This window comes from Pteropus medius, unplaced genomic scaffold (genome assembly GCF_902729225.1).
Source record: "Pteropus medius unplaced genomic scaffold, Ma_sr-lr_union100, whole genome shotgun sequence".
Classification (NCBI taxonomy): Eukaryota; Metazoa; Chordata; class Mammalia; order Chiroptera; family Pteropodidae; genus Pteropus; species Pteropus medius.
The window spans coordinates 16,045,037-16,045,826 of NW_024349801.1; positions in this window are offsets into that span (position 1 = coordinate 16,045,037).

Consider the following 790-nt stretch of genomic DNA (forward strand, 5'->3'; position numbering starts at 1 on the left):
AGTGCTTCAAAAGAATGAATCTTCATTCATTTATCAAAACATTCATTAAGCAACTACAATATATCAGGCACTACATCAGGCACTTAGTAATAATAGTCAAAAGGAGGAGTCTTTATCCAATAGTGAAAATGAGAAATCCCTATATATCATCTAGTGGGGAAGCCAGACACTAAACATATTATGATGATGAGCAAATAACTCATGGTGAGATAAAATTTCAGGTACTGAATGATAAAGGAAAGTATGGAGGGGAAACAGCTTCAGTGGAAGTTTATATCAGGAGAAAAAACTTAACTCAGCTTGAAGGGTCTATGACATTAAGAATGAAGTGAAAATGCTGTCATACAGATGGACAAAAATAGCTTCAAACATTCTACTGTCTTCCATAGGGGGAGGGGGAGATCTTCCCTGATAGCCATAGAAAGCAGTGTAATGATCATTCTAAGAAAGTTAATGGGTGACTGATTCATATCAAATCAATAGAAGGAATAATCTTCTAATGATCAAAACGGTCTGATTATGGAGAAGTCTGAGTCTGGATATAGAGAGCTACATGTCACTAAAAGCACCCACACTCATCCTGGAAGAATTCTTAGAAAATGGGTTCTAGATATGCAGATTTAATTGGAGAGGAGACAGTGCACAAATATGAATCCAGACAAGTGAAAACAATTATGGAAGATGGAGCAATCGAGGAGAACACACATTATATAAAACATTCATTTTCATATTGTCTTAATCTTGCATCTATATTTATGCCCACAAGAGGACAATTTTAGAGGGCTATAAG